Source organism: Oncorhynchus kisutch, unplaced genomic scaffold (genome assembly GCF_002021735.2).
Source record: "Oncorhynchus kisutch isolate 150728-3 unplaced genomic scaffold, Okis_V2 scaffold2460, whole genome shotgun sequence".
NCBI classification, from domain to species: Eukaryota; Metazoa; Chordata; class Actinopteri; order Salmoniformes; family Salmonidae; genus Oncorhynchus; species Oncorhynchus kisutch.
Genome location: NW_022264405.1, coordinates 16,075 through 29,645, shown reverse-complemented (window position 1 = coordinate 29,645; position 13,571 = coordinate 16,075). Strand labels below are relative to the sequence as shown.

General features: G+C 43.1%; 19 non-coding genes across 19 annotated transcripts; all 19 read right to left on the bottom strand.

The window, feature by feature from the left end:
* Positions 1-405: 405 nt before the first annotated feature.
* Positions 406-487, bottom strand: trnas-gcu (transfer RNA serine (anticodon GCU)). Its single transcript has one exon. It is a non-coding gene; the product is annotated as a tRNA-Ser (tRNA).
* A 479-nt stretch (positions 488-966) lies between these two features.
* trnas-gcu (transfer RNA serine (anticodon GCU)) lies at positions 967-1,048 on the bottom strand. Its single transcript has one exon. It is a non-coding gene; the product is annotated as a tRNA-Ser (tRNA).
* Positions 1,049-1,530: 482 nt separating this feature from the next.
* Positions 1,531-1,612, bottom strand: trnas-gcu (transfer RNA serine (anticodon GCU)). The gene has a single exon. It is a non-coding gene; the product is annotated as a tRNA-Ser (tRNA).
* Positions 1,613-2,093: 481 nt separating this feature from the next.
* On the bottom strand, positions 2,094-2,175 carry trnas-gcu (transfer RNA serine (anticodon GCU)). The gene has a single exon. It is a non-coding gene; the product is annotated as a tRNA-Ser (tRNA).
* Positions 2,176-2,656: 481 nt separating this feature from the next.
* trnas-gcu (transfer RNA serine (anticodon GCU)) lies at positions 2,657-2,738 on the bottom strand. The gene has a single exon. It is a non-coding gene; the product is annotated as a tRNA-Ser (tRNA).
* Positions 2,739-3,218: 480 nt separating this feature from the next.
* On the bottom strand, positions 3,219-3,300 carry trnas-gcu (transfer RNA serine (anticodon GCU)). The gene has a single exon. It is a non-coding gene; the product is annotated as a tRNA-Ser (tRNA).
* A 481-nt stretch (positions 3,301-3,781) lies between these two features.
* Positions 3,782-3,863, bottom strand: trnas-gcu (transfer RNA serine (anticodon GCU)). Its single transcript has one exon. It is a non-coding gene; the product is annotated as a tRNA-Ser (tRNA).
* Positions 3,864-4,344: 481 nt separating this feature from the next.
* Positions 4,345-4,426, bottom strand: trnas-gcu (transfer RNA serine (anticodon GCU)). Its single transcript has one exon. It is a non-coding gene; the product is annotated as a tRNA-Ser (tRNA).
* A 481-nt stretch (positions 4,427-4,907) lies between these two features.
* On the bottom strand, positions 4,908-4,989 carry trnas-gcu (transfer RNA serine (anticodon GCU)). The gene has a single exon. It is a non-coding gene; the product is annotated as a tRNA-Ser (tRNA).
* A 481-nt stretch (positions 4,990-5,470) lies between these two features.
* trnas-gcu (transfer RNA serine (anticodon GCU)) lies at positions 5,471-5,552 on the bottom strand. The gene has a single exon. It is a non-coding gene; the product is annotated as a tRNA-Ser (tRNA).
* Positions 5,553-6,033: 481 nt separating this feature from the next.
* trnas-gcu (transfer RNA serine (anticodon GCU)) lies at positions 6,034-6,115 on the bottom strand. The gene has a single exon. It is a non-coding gene; the product is annotated as a tRNA-Ser (tRNA).
* A 481-nt stretch (positions 6,116-6,596) lies between these two features.
* On the bottom strand, positions 6,597-6,678 carry trnas-gcu (transfer RNA serine (anticodon GCU)). Its single transcript has one exon. It is a non-coding gene; the product is annotated as a tRNA-Ser (tRNA).
* Positions 6,679-7,159: 481 nt separating this feature from the next.
* trnas-gcu (transfer RNA serine (anticodon GCU)) lies at positions 7,160-7,241 on the bottom strand. The gene has a single exon. It is a non-coding gene; the product is annotated as a tRNA-Ser (tRNA).
* Positions 7,242-7,722: 481 nt separating this feature from the next.
* On the bottom strand, positions 7,723-7,804 carry trnas-gcu (transfer RNA serine (anticodon GCU)). The gene has a single exon. It is a non-coding gene; the product is annotated as a tRNA-Ser (tRNA).
* Positions 7,805-8,286: 482 nt separating this feature from the next.
* On the bottom strand, positions 8,287-8,368 carry trnas-gcu (transfer RNA serine (anticodon GCU)). Its single transcript has one exon. It is a non-coding gene; the product is annotated as a tRNA-Ser (tRNA).
* A 480-nt stretch (positions 8,369-8,848) lies between these two features.
* On the bottom strand, positions 8,849-8,930 carry trnas-gcu (transfer RNA serine (anticodon GCU)). The gene has a single exon. It is a non-coding gene; the product is annotated as a tRNA-Ser (tRNA).
* Positions 8,931-9,411: 481 nt separating this feature from the next.
* Positions 9,412-9,493, bottom strand: trnas-gcu (transfer RNA serine (anticodon GCU)). Its single transcript has one exon. It is a non-coding gene; the product is annotated as a tRNA-Ser (tRNA).
* A 481-nt stretch (positions 9,494-9,974) lies between these two features.
* On the bottom strand, positions 9,975-10,056 carry trnas-gcu (transfer RNA serine (anticodon GCU)). The gene has a single exon. It is a non-coding gene; the product is annotated as a tRNA-Ser (tRNA).
* Positions 10,057-10,537: 481 nt separating this feature from the next.
* On the bottom strand, positions 10,538-10,619 carry trnas-gcu (transfer RNA serine (anticodon GCU)). The gene has a single exon. It is a non-coding gene; the product is annotated as a tRNA-Ser (tRNA).
* Between the last annotated feature and the right edge of the window lie 2,952 nt (positions 10,620-13,571).

Genomic DNA, 13,571 nt, shown 5'->3' with positions numbered 1-13,571 from the left:
AAAGTGAGGTAGAGCAATGGCAGGCCATGTGTCGATCCATCTGAGACACATTAACAAATGTTTTGTCAGGCGAACGGGTGGTCTAAGTGCTTGATTAAAGTGTGTTGAGGGTGTCGTTCAAATCCCACCATGAGGTTGCCCTTGGTGAAGCATTCTTCCATACCTGAATCTATTAGTCGCTCGAGGCTTGAGCAGGGATTCTATTTTCATGTGGGGCCATGTAAGAGAGGAAATAACAAATGTTTGTGAAGAGGTTGGTGTTAATCCACACATGCAGTTCATCGCCTTCACCACTCAGATACCAAGTCCTGTGCTCTCGCTGTGGCAGTCAGCAATTTTACCAGTGTTTGTGAAAGTCAAAATCTACCCAGTGCCAAAATAAAGCACAGAATTTAAATTGTTACACGATGAGGATGGGATTCGAACCCATGCATGCAGAGCATAATGGATTAGCAGTCCATCGCCTTAACCACTCGGCCACCTCATCCTGTTATTTTTGAAGTGGCAAATGATCTTAAAAACTGTTGTTGCTGTATGTAAACCCCAGATTGAAATCATGAAAGTGAGGTAGAGCAATGGCAGGGCCATGTGTCGATCCCATCGAGACATTTAACAAATGTTTTGTCAGGCCGAGTGGTCTCAAGTGCTTGATTAAGTGTGTTGAGGTGTCGGTTCAAATCCCACCATTGAGGTTGCCCTTGGTGAAGCTATTCTTCAATACCTGAATCTTATTAGTCGCTCGAGGCTTGAGCAGGGATTCTATTTTCATGTGGGGCCATGTAAGAGAGGAAATAACAAATGTTTTGTGAAGAGGTTGGTGTTATAATCCACACATGCAGTTCATCGCCTTCACCACTCAGATACCAAGTCCTGTGCTCTCGCTGTGGCAGTCAGCAATTTTACCAGTGTTTGTGAAAGTCAAAATCTTCCAGTGCCAAAATAAAGCACAGAATTTAAATTATTACACGATGAGGATGGGATTCGAACCCATGCATGCAGAGCATAATGGATTAGCAGTCCATCGCCTTAACCACTCGGCCACCTCATCCTGTATTTTTTGAATTGGCAAATGATCTTAAAAAATCTGTTGTTGCTGTATGTAAACCCCAGATTGAAATCAATGAAAGTGAGGTAGAGCAATGGCAGGGCCATGTGTCGATCCCATCGAGACATTTAACAAATGTTTTGTCAGGCCGAGTGGTCTCAAGTGCTTGATTAAGTGTGTTGAGGTGTCGGTTCAAATCCCACCATTGAGGTTGCCCTTGGTGAAGCTATTCTTCAATACCTGAATCTTATTAGTCGCTCGAGGCTTGAGCAGGGATTCTATTTTCATGTGGGGCCATGTAAGAGAGGAAATAACAAATGTTTTGTGAAGAGGTTGGTGTTATAATCCACACATGCAGTTCATCGCCTTCACCACTCAGATACCAAGTCCTGTGCTCTCGCTGTGGCAGTCAGCAATTTTACCAGTGTTTGTGAAAGTCAAAATCTTCCAGTGCCAAAATAAAGCACAGAATTTAAATTATTACACGATGAGGATGGGATTCGAACCCATGCATGCAGAGCATAATGGATTAGCAGTCCATCGCCTTAACCACTCGGCCACCTCATCCTGTTATTTTTGAAGTGGCAAATGATCTTAAAAAACTGTTGTTGCTGTATGTAAACCCCAGATTGAAATCAATGAAAGTGAGGTAGAGCAATGGCAGGGCCATGTGTCGATCCCATCGAGACATTTAACAAATGTTTTGTCAGGCCGAGTGGTCTCAAGTGCTTGATTAAGTGTGTTGAGGTGTCGGTTCAAATCCCACCATTGAGGTTGCCCTTGGTGAAGCTATTCTTCAATACCTGAATCTTATTAGTCGCTCGAGGCTTGAGCAGGGATTCTATTTTCATGTGGGGCCATGTAAGAGAGGAAATAACAAATGTTTTGTGAAGAGGTTGGTGTTATAATCCACACATGCAGTTCATCGCCTTCACCACTCAGATACCAAGTCCTGTGCTCTCGCTGTGGCAGTCAGCAATTTTACCAGTGTTTGTGAAAGTCAAAATCTACCAGTGCCAAAATAAAGCACAGAATTTAAATTGTTACACGATGAGGATGGGATTCGAACCCATGCATGCAGAGCATAATGGATTAGCAGTCCATCGCCTTAACCACTCGGCCACCTCATCCTGTTATTTTTGAAGTGGCAAATGATCTTAAAAAACTGTTGTTGCTGTATGTAAACCCCAGATTGAAATCAATGAAAGTGAGGTAGAGCAATGGCAGGGCCATGTGTCGATCCCATCGAGACATTTAACAAATGTTTTGTCAGGCCGAGTGGTCTCAAGTGCTTGATTAAGTGTGTTGAGGTGTCGGTTCAAATCCCACCATTGAGGTTGCCCTTGGTGAAGCTATTCTTCAATACCTGAATCTTATTAGTCGCTCGAGGCTTGAGCAGGGATTCTATTTTCATGTGGGGCCATGTAAGAGAGGAAATAACAAATGTTTTGTGAAGAGGTTGGTGTTATAATCCACACATGCAGTTCATCGCCTTCACCACTCAGATACCAAGTCCTGTGCTCTCGCTGTGGCAGTCAGCAATTTTACCAGTGTTTGTGAAAGTCAAAATCTACCAGTGCCAAAATAAAGCACAGAATTTAAATTATTACACGATGAGGATGGGATTCGAACCCATGCATGCAGAGCATAATGGATTAGCAGTCCATCGCCTTAACCACTCGGCCACCTCATCCTGTTATTTTTGAAGTGGCAAATGATCTTAAAAACTGTTGTTGCTGTATGTAAACCCCAGATTGAAATCAATGAAAGTGAGGTAGAGCAATGGCAGGGCCATGTGTCGATCCCATCGAGACATTTAACAAATGTTTTGTCAGGCCGAGTGGTCTCAAGTGCTTGATTAAGTGTGTTGAGGTGTCGGTTCAAATCCCACCATTGAGGTTGCCCTTGGTGAAGCTATTCTTCAATACCTGAATCTTATTAGTCGCTCGAGGCTTGAGCAGGGATTCTATTTTCATGTGGGGCCATGTAAGAGAGGAAATAACAAATGTTTTGTGAAGAGGTTGGTGTTATAATCCACACATGCAGTTCATCGCCTTCACCACTCAGATACCAAGTCCTGTGCTCTCGCTGTGGCAGTCAGCAATTTTACCAGTGTTTGTGAAAGTCAAAATCTACCAGTGCCAAAATAAAGCACAGAATTTAAATTGTTACACGATGAGGATGGGATTCGAACCCATGCATGCAGAGCATAATGGATTAGCAGTCCATCGCCTTAACCACTCGGCCACCTCACCCTGATTTTTTTGAATTGGCAAATGATCTTAAAAATCTGTTGTTGCTGTATGTAAACCCCAGATTGAAATCAATGAAAGTGAGGTAGAGCAATGGCAGGGCCATGTGTCGATCCCATCGAGACATTTAACAAATGTTTTGTCAGGCCGAGTGGTCTCAAGTGCTTGATTAAGTGTGTTGAGGTGTCGGTTCAAATCCCACCATTGAGGTTGCCCTTGGTGAAGCTATTCTTCAATACCTGAATCTTATTAGTCGCTCGAGGCTTGAGCAGGGATTCTATTTTCATGTGGGGCCATGTAAGAGAGGAAATAACAAATGTTTTGTGAAGAGGTTGGTGTTATAATCCACACATGCAGTTCATCGCCTTCACCACTCAGATACCAAGTCCTGTGCTCTCGCTGTGGCAGTCAGCAATTTTACCAGTGTTTGTGAAAGTCAAAATCTTCCAGTGCCAAAATAAAGCACAGAATTTAAATTATTACACGATGAGGATGGGATTCGAACCCATGCATGCAGAGCATAATGGATTAGCAGTCCATCGCCTTAACCACTCGGCCACCTCATCCTGTTATTTTTGAAGTGGCAAATGATCTTAAAAAACTGTTGTTGCTGTATGTAAACCCCAGATTGAAATCAATGAAAGTGAGGTAGAGCAATGGCAGGGCCATGTGTCGATCCCATCGAGACATTTAACAAATGTTTTGTCAGGCCGAGTGGTCTCAAGTGCTTGATTAAGTGTGTTGAGGTGTCGGTTCAAATCCCACCATTGAGGTTGCCCTTGGTGAAGCTATTCTTCAATACCTGAATCTTATTAGTCGCTCGAGGCTTGAGCAGGGATTCTATTTTCATGTGGGGCCATGTAAGAGAGGAAATAACAAATGTTTTGTGAAGAGGTTGGTGTTATAATCCACACATGCAGTTCATCGCCTTCACCACTCAGATACCAAGTCCTGTGCTCTCGCTGTGGCAGTCAGCAATTTTACCAGTGTTTGTGAAAGTCAAAATCTTCCAGTGCCAAAATAAAGCACAGAATTTAAATTGTTACACGATGAGGATGGGATTCGAACCCATGCATGCAGAGCATAATGGATTAGCAGTCCATCGCCTTAACCACTCGGCCACCTCATCCTGTTATTTTTGAAGTGGCAAATGATCTTAAAAAACTGTTGTTGCTGTATGTAAACCCCAGATTGAAATCAATGAAAGTGAGGTAGAGCAATGGCAGGGCCATGTGTCGATCCCATCGAGACATTTAACAAATGTTTTGTCAGGCCGAGTGGTCTCAAGTGCTTGATTAAGTGTGTTGAGGTGTCGGTTCAAATCCCACCATTGAGGTTGCCCTTGGTGAAGCTATTCTTCAATACCTGAATCTTATTAGTCGCTCGAGGCTTGAGCAGGGATTCTATTTTCATGTGGGGCCATGTAAGAGAGGAAATAACAAATGTTTTGTGAAGAGGTTGGTGTTATAATCCACACATGCAGTTCATCGCCTTCACCACTCAGATACCAAGTCCTGTGCTCTCGCTGTGGCAGTCAGCAATTTTACCAGTGTTTGTGAAAGTCAAAATCTACCAGTGCCAAAATAAAGCACAGAATTTAAATTGTTACACGATGAGGATGGGATTCGAACCCATGCATGCAGAGCATAATGGATTAGCAGTCCATCGCCTTAACCACTCGGCCACCTCATCCTGATTTTTTTGAATTGGCAAATGATCTTAAAAATCTGTTGTTGCTGTATGTAAACCCCAGATTGAAATCAATGAAAGTGAGGTAGAGCAATGGCAGGGCCATGTGTCGATCCCATCGAGACATTTAACAAATGTTTTGTCAGGCCGAGTGGTCTCAAGTGCTTGATTAAGTGTGTTGAGGTGTCGGTTCAAATCCCACCATTGAGGTTGCCCTTGGTGAAGCTATTCTTCAATACCTGAATCTTATTAGTCGCTCGAGGCTTGAGCAGGGATTCTATTTTCATGTGGGGCCATGTAAGAGAGGAAATAACAAATGTTTTGTGAAGAGGTTGGTGTTATAATCCACACATGCAGTTCATCGCCTTCACCACTCAGATACCAAGTCCTGTGCTCTCGCTGTGGCAGTCAGCAATTTTACCAGTGTTTGTGAAAGTCAAAATCTACCAGTGCCAAAATAAAGCACAGAATTTAAATTGTTACACGATGAGGATGGGATTCGAACCCATGCATGCAGAGCATAATGGATTAGCAGTCCATCGCCTTAACCACTCGGCCACCTCATCCTGTTATTTTTGAAGTGGCAAATGATCTTAAAAAACTGTTGTTGCTGTATGTAAACCCCAGATTGAAATCAATGAAAGTGAGGTAGAGCAATGGCAGGGCCATGTGTCGATCCCATCGAGACATTTAACAAATGTTTTGTCAGGCCGAGTGGTCTCAAGTGCTTGATTAAGTGTGTTGAGGTGTCGGTTCAAATCCCACCATTGAGGTTGCCCTTGGTGAAGCTATTCTTCAATACCTGAATCTTATTAGTCGCTCGAGGCTTGAGCAGGGATTCTATTTTCATGTGGGGCCATGTAAGAGAGGAAATAACAAATGTTTTGTGAAGAGGTTGGTGTTATAATCCACACATGCAGTTCATCGCCTTCACCACTCAGATACCAAGTCCTGTGCTCTCGCTGTGGCAGTCAGCAATTTTACCAGTGTTTGTGAAAGTCAAAATCTACCAGTGCCAAAATAAAGCACAGAATTTAAATTGTTACACGATGAGGATGGGATTCGAACCCATGCATGCAGAGCATAATGGATTAGCAGTCCATCGCCTTAACCACTCGGCCACCTCATCCTGTTATTTTTGAAGTGGCAAATGATCTTAAAAAACTGTTGTTGCTGTATGTAAACCCCAGATTGAAATCAATGAAAGTGAGGTAGAGCAATGGCAGGGCCATGTGTCGATCCCATCGAGACATTTAACAAATGTTTTGTCAGGCCGAGTGGTCTCAAGTGCTTGATTAAGTGTGTTGAGGTGTCGGTTCAAATCCCACCATTGAGGTTGCCCTTGGTGAAGCTATTCTTCAATACCTGAATCTTATTAGTCGCTCGAGGCTTGAGCAGGGATTCTATTTTCATGTGGGGCCATGTAAGAGAGGAAATAACAAATGTTTTGTGAAGAGGTTGGTGTTATAATCCACACATGCAGTTCATCGCCTTCACCACTCAGATACCAAGTCCTGTGCTCTCGCTGTGGCAGTCAGCAATTTTACCAGTGTTTGTGAAAGTCAAAATCTACCAGTGCCAAAATAAAGCACAGAATTTAAATTGTTACACGATGAGGATGGGATTCGAACCCATGCATGCAGAGCATAATGGATTAGCAGTCCATCGCCTTAACCACTCGGCCACCTCATCCTGATTTTTTTGAATTGGCAAATGATCTTAAAAATCTGTTGTTGCTGTATGTAAACCCCAGATTGAAATCAATGAAAGTGAGGTAGAGCAATGGCAGGGCCATGTGTCGATCCCATCGAGACATTTAACAAATGTTTTGTCAGGCCGAGTGGTCTCAAGTGCTTGATTAAGTGTGTTGAGGTGTCGGTTCAAATCCCACCATTGAGGTTGCCCTTGGTGAAGCTATTCTTCAATACCTGAATCTTATTAGTCGCTCGAGGCTTGAGCAGGGATTCTATTTTCATGTGGGGCCATGTAAGAGAGGAAATAACAAATGTTTTGTGAAGAGGTTGGTGTTATAATCCACACATGCAGTTCATCGCCTTCACCACTCAGATACCAAGTCCTGTGCTCTCGCTGTGGCAGTCAGCAATTTTACCAGTGTTTGTGAAAGTCAAAATCTTCCAGTGCCAAAATAAAGCACAGAATTTAAATTATTACACGATGAGGATGGGATTCGAACCCATGCATGCAGAGCATAATGGATTAGCAGTCCATCGCCTTAACCACTCGGCCACCTCATCCTGTTATTTTTGAAGTGGCAAATGATCTTAAAAAACTGTTGTTGCTGTATGTAAACCCCAGATTGAAATCAATGAAAGTGAGGTAGAGCAATGGCAGGGCCATGTGTCGATCCCATCGAGACATTTAACAAATGTTTTGTCAGGCCGAGTGGTCTCAAGTGCTTGATTAAGTGTGTTGAGGTGTCGGTTCAAATCCCACCATTGAGGTTGCCCTTGGTGAAGCTATTCTTCAATACCTGAATCTTATTAGTCGCTCGAGGCTTGAGCAGGGATTCTATTTTCATGTGGGGCCATGTAAGAGAGGAAATAACAAATGTTTTGTGAAGAGGTTGGTGTTATAATCCACACATGCAGTTCATCGCCTTCACCACTCAGATACCAAGTCCTGTGCTCTCGCTGTGGCAGTCAGCAATTTTACCAGTGTTTGTGAAAGTCAAAATCTACCAGTGCCAAAATAAAGCACAGAATTTAAATTGTTACACGATGAGGATGGGATTCGAACCCATGCATGCAGAGCATAATGGATTAGCAGTCCATCGCCTTAACCACTCGGCCACCTCATCCTGATTTTTTTGAAGTGGCAAATGATCTTAAAAAATCTGTTGTTGCTGTATGTAAACCCCAGATTGAAATCAATGAAAGTGAGGTAGAGCAATGGCAGGGCCATGTGTCGATCCCATCGAGACATTTAACAAATGTTTTGTCAGGCCGAGTGGTCTCAAGTGCTTGATTAAGTGTGTTGAGGTGTCGGTTCAAATCCCACCATTGAGGTTGCCCTTGGTGAAGCTATTCTTCAATACCTGAATCTTATTAGTCGCTCGAGGCTTGAGCAGGGATTCTATTTTCATGTGGGGCCATGTAAGAGAGGAAATAACAAATGTTTTGTGAAGAGGTTGGTGTTATAATCCACACATGCAGTTCATCGCCTTCACCACTCAGATACCAAGTCCTGTGCTCTCGCTGTGGCAGTCAGCAATTTTACCAGTGTTTGTGAAAGTCAAAATCTTCCAGTGCCAAAATAAAGCACAGAATTTAAATTATTACACGATGAGGATGGGATTCGAACCCATGCATGCAGAGCATAATGGATTAGCAGTCCATCGCCTTAACCACTCGGCCACCTCATCCTGTTATTTTTGAAGTGGCAAATGATCTTAAAAACTGTTGTTGCTGTATGTAAACCCCAGATTGAAATCAATGAAAGTGAGGTAGAGCAATGGCAGGGCCATGTGTCGATCCCATCGAGACATTTAACAAATGTTTTGTCAGGCCGAGTGGTCTCAAGTGCTTGATTAAGTGTGTTGAGGTGTCGGTTCAAATCCCACCATTGAGGTTGCCCTTGGTGAAGCTATTCTTCAATACCTGAATCTTATTAGTCGCTCGAGGCTTGAGCAGGGATTCTATTTTCATGTGGGGCCATGTAAGAGAGGAAATAACAAATGTTTTGTGAAGAGGTTGGTGTTATAATCCACACATGCAGTTCATCGCCTTCACCACTCAGATACCAAGTCCTGTGCTCTCGCTGTGGCAGTCAGCAATTTTACCAGTGTTTGTGAAAGTCAAAATCTACCAGTGCCAAAATAAAGCACAGAATTTAAATTGTTACACGATGAGGATGGGATTCGAACCCATGCATGCAGAGCATAATGGATTAGCAGTCCATCGCCTTAACCACTCGGCCACCTCATCCTGATTTTTTTGAATTGGCAAATGATCTTAAAAATCTGTTGTTGCTGTATGTAAACCCCAGATTGAAATCAATGAAAGTGAGGTAGAGCAATGGCAGGGCCATGTGTCGATCCCATCGAGACATTTAACAAATGTTTTGTCAGGCCGAGTGGTCTCAAGTGCTTGATTAAGTGTGTTGAGGTGTCGGTTCAAATCCCACCATTGAGGTTGCCCTTGGTGAAGCTATTCTTCAATACCTGAATCTTATTAGTCGCTCGAGGCTTGAGCAGGGATTCTATTTTCATGTGGGGCCATGTAAGAGAGGAAATAACAAATGTTTTGTGAAGAGGTTGGTGTTATAATCCACACATGCAGTTCATCGCCTTCACCACTCAGATACCAAGTCCTGTGCTCTCGCTGTGGCAGTCAGCAATTTTACCAGTGTTTGTGAAAGTCAAAATCTTCCAGTGCCAAAATAAAGCACAGAATTTAAATTGTTACACGATGAGGATGGGATTCGAACCCATGCATGCAGAGCATAATGGATTAGCAGTCCATCGCCTTAACCACTCGGCCACCTCATCCTGTTATTTTTGAAGTGGCAAATGATCTTAAAAAACTGTTGTTGCTGTATGTAAACCCCAGATTGAAATCAATGAAAGTGAGGTAGAGCAATGGCAGGGCCATGTGTCGATCCCATCGAGACATTTAACAAATGTTTTGTCAGGCCGAGTGGTCTCAAGTGCTTGATTAAGTGTGTTGAGGTGTCGGTTCAAATCCCACCATTGAGGTTGCCCTTGGTGAAGCTATTCTTCAATACCTGAATCTTATTAGTCGCTCGAGGCTTGAGCAGGGATTCTATTTTCATGTGGGGCCATGTAAGAGAGGAAATAACAAATGTTTTGTGAAGAGGTTGGTGTTATAATCCACACATGCAGTTCATCGCCTTCACCACTCAGATACCAAGTCCTGTGCTCTCGCTGTGGCAGTCAGCAATTTTACCAGTGTTTGTGAAAGTCAAAATCTACCAGTGCCAAAATAAAGCACAGAATTTAAATTGTTACACGATGAGGATGGGATTCGAACCCATGCATGCAGAGCATAATGGATTAGCAGTCCATCGCCTTAACCACTCGGCCACCTCATCCTGTTATTTTTGAAGTGGCAAATGATCTTAAAAATCTGTTGTTGCTGTATGTAAACCCCAGATTGAAATCAATGAAAGTGAGGTAGAGCAATGGCAGGGCCATGTGTCGATCCCATCGAGACATTTAACAAATGTTTTGTCAGGCCGAGTGGTCTCAAGTGCTTGATTAAGTGTGTTGAGGTGTCGGTTCAAATCCCACCATTGAGGTTGCCCTTGGTGAAGCTATTCTTCAATACCTGAATCTTATTAGTCGCTCGAGGCTTGAGCAGGGATTCTATTTTCATGTGGGGCCATGTAAGAGAGGAAATAACAAATGTTTTGTGAAGAGGTTGGTGTTATAATCCACACATGCAGTTCATCGCCTTCACCACTCAGATACCAAGTCCTGTGCTCTCGCTGTGGCAGTCAGCAATTTTACCAGTGTTTGTGAAAGTCAAAATCTACCAGTGCCAAAATAAAGCACAGAATTTAAATTGTTACACGATGAGGATGGGATTCGAACCCATGCATGCAGAGCATAATGGATTAGCAGTCCATCGCCTTAACCACTCGGCCACCTCATCCCTGATTTTTTTGAATTGGCAAATGATCTTAAAAATCTGTTGTTGCTGTATGTAAACCCCAGATTGAAATCAATGAAAGTGAGGTAGAGCAATGGCAGGGCCATGTGTCGATCCCATCGAGACATTTAACAAATGTTTTGTCAGGCCGAGTGGTCTCAAGTGCTTGATTAAGTGTGTTGAGGTGTCGGTTCAAATCCCACCATTGAGGTTGCCCTTGGTGAAGCTATTCTTCAATACCTGAATCTTATTAGTCGCTCGAGGCTTGAGCAGGGATTCTATTTTCATGTGGGGCCATGTAAGAGAGGAAATAACAAATGTTTTGTGAAGAGGTTGGTGTTATAATCCACACATGCAGTTCATCGCCTTCACCACTCAGATACCAAGTCCTGTGCTCTCGCTGTGGCAGTCAGCAATTTTACCAGTGTTTGTGAAAGTCAAAATCTTCCAGTGCCAAAATAAAGCACAGAATTTAAATTATTACACGATGAGGATGGGATTCGAACCCATGCATGCAGAGCATAATGGATTAGCAGTCCATCGCCTTAACCACTCGGCCACCTCATCCTGTTATTTTTGAAGTGGCAAATGATCTTAAAAAACTGTTGTTGCTGTATGTAAACCCCAGATTGAAATCAATGAAAGTGAGGTAGAGCAATGGCAGGGCCATGTGTCGATCCCATCGAGACATTTAACAAATGTTTTGTCAGGCCGAGTGGTCTCAAGTGCTTGATTAAGTGTGTTGAGGTGTCGGTTCAAATCCCACCATTGAGGTTGCCCTTGGTGAAGCTATTCTTCAATACCTGAATCTTATTAGTCGCTCGAGGCTTGAGCAGGGATTCTATTTTCATGTGGGGCCATGTAAGAGAGGAAATAACAAATGTTTTGTGAAGAGGTTGGTGTTATAATCCACACATGCAGTTCATCGCCTTCACCACTCAGATACCAAGTCCTGTGCTCTCGCTGTGGCAGTCAGCAATTTTACCAGTGTTTGTGAAAGTCAAAATCTACCAGTGCCAAAATAAAGCACAGAATTTAAATTGTTACACGATGAGGATGGGATTCGAACCCATGCATGCAGAGCATAATGGATTAGCAGTCCATCGCCTTAACCACTCGGCCACCTCATCCTGATTTTTTTGAATTGGCAAATGATCTTAAAAATCTGTTGTTGCTGTATGTAAACCCCAGATTGAAATCAATGAAAGTGAGGTAGAGCAATGGCAGGGCCATGTGTCGATCCCATCGAGACATTTAACAAATGTTTTGTCAGGCCGAGTGGTCTCAAGTGCTTGATTAAGTGTGTTGAGGTGTCGGTTCAAATCCCACCATTGAGGTTGCCCTTGGTGAAGCTATTCTTCAATACCTGAATCTTATTAGTCGCTCGAGGCTTGAGCAGGGATTCTATTTTCATGTGGGGCCATGTAAGAGAGGAAATAACAAATGTTTTGTGAAGAGGTTGGTGTTATAATCCACACATGCAGTTCATCGCCTTCACCACTCAGATACCAAGTCCTGTGCTCTCGCTGTGGCAGTCAGCAATTTTACCAGTGTTTGTGAAAGTCAAAATCTACCAGTGCCAAAATAAAGCACAGAATTTAAATTATTACACGATGAGGATGGGATTCGAACCCATGCATGCAGAGCATAATGGATTAGCAGTCCATCGCCTTAACCACTCGGCCACCTCATCCTGTTATTTTTGAAGTGGCAAATGATCTTAAAAAATCTGTTGTTGCTGTATGTAAACCCCAGATTGAAATCAATGAAAGTGAGGTAGAGCAATGGCAGGGCCATGTGTCGATCCCATCGAGACATTTAACAAATGTTTTGTCAGGCCGAGTGGTCTCAAGTGCTTGATTAAGTGTGTTGAGGTGTCGGTTCAAATCCCACCATTGAGGTTGCCCTTGGTGAAGCTATTCTTCAATACCTGAATCTTATTAGTCGCTCGAGGCTTGAGCAGGGATTCTATTTTCATGTGGGGCCATGTAAGAGAGGAAATAACAAATGTTTTGTGAAGAGGTTGGTGTTATAATCCACACATGCAGTTCATCGCCTTCACCACTCAGATACCAAGTCCTGTGCTCTCGCTGTGGCAGTCAGCAATTTTACCAGTGTTTGTGAAAGTCAAAATCTACCAGTGCCAAAATAAAGCACAGAATTTAAATTGTTACACGATGAGGATGGGATTCGAACCCATGCATGCAGAGCATAATGGATTAGCAGTCCATCGCCTTAACCACTCGGCCACCTCATCCTGTTATTTTTGAAGTGGCAAATGATCTTAAAAAACTGTTGTTGCTGTATGTAAACCCCAGATTGAAATCAATGAAAGTGAGGTAGAGCAATGGCAGGGCCATGTGTCGATCCCATCGAGACATTTAACAAATGTTTTGTCAGGCCGAGTGGTCTCAAGTGCTTGATTAAGTGTGTTGAGGTGTCGGTTCAAATCCCACCATTGAGGTTGCCCTTGGTGAAGCTATTCTTCAATACCTGAATCTTATTAGTCGCTCGAGGCTTGAGCAGGGATTCTATTTTCATGTGGGGCCATGTAAGAGAGGAAATAACAAATGTTTTGTGAAGAGGTTGGTGTTATAATCCACACATGCAGTTCATCGCCTTCACCACTCAGATACCAAGTCCTGTGCTCTCGCTGTGGCAGTCAGCAATTTTACCAGTGTTTGTGAAAGTCAAAATCTACCAGTGCCAAAATAAAGCACAGAATTTAAATTGTTACACGATGAGGATGGGATTCGAACCCATGCATGCAGAGCATAATGGATTAGCAGTCCATCGCCTTAACCACTCGGCCACCTCATCCTGATTTTTTTGAAGTGGCAAATGATCTTAAAAACTGTTGTTGCTGTATGTAAACCCCAGATTGAAATCAATGAAAGTGAGGTAGAGCAATGGCAGGGCCATGTGTCGATCCCATCGAGACATTTAACAAATGTT